Raw genomic sequence first — 685 nt, forward strand, 5'->3', positions numbered from 1 at the left:
TCCTTGAAAATGGCCTGAGGGCCGAAACGTTGGAGAATTATAAGGAATAAAACGTTGAGAGAAAAAGAAGGATCAAAATTGTGTTCATTTATAATTTAAAATTTTAAATAATTTTTAGCCATACTTTAGTCCACTATTCTCTTACTTAGTTGCATTATTTTAGTTGTTTGTATTTTTTTTCTTTTTTTTTAGCTCTAGTGAAGCCCAGTGAGGCAAAGTGGGGCAAAACGTTGGCTCACGATAAATATTTTAATTACAATTTGAGTTCTTTTGACCGCATTTGAATACATTAATAACCGTTAAATACATGAATTTACTTGTTACAACATTGCAGCTAGTAAGACAAGACCTGGAGAGAGGCAACCCTTTACAGCCCAGCAACTCGCAGCGGAGGAACTTTATGTGGACCTTATTTATGATATAATGGTCCTCTCTAGTGAATATATTCCCTCTTATCTCAAAGGTAGGAGCCATTTTGAAACACGGCGAATTCCCTCTACAAAGGACACCTCATATGATGGACAATGTTGACAATTAAAGTACATCCTGTAATGTTATAAGCCATAGTTGCTATTTACTTAAAGGAGAAAAACTAGTGCGGTGCGGGCTTAACCCAACTTTCACTTTCTGTCTTGGAAGATGCAGAAAAAGCACTATTTGTTCATACTTATGAAAAATTTAGTTA

This window comes from Halyomorpha halys, unplaced genomic scaffold (genome assembly GCF_000696795.3).
Source record: "Halyomorpha halys isolate HHAL.00 unplaced genomic scaffold, Hhal_1.1 Scaffold277.1, whole genome shotgun sequence".
NCBI lineage: Eukaryota > Metazoa > Arthropoda > Insecta > Hemiptera > Pentatomidae > Halyomorpha > Halyomorpha halys.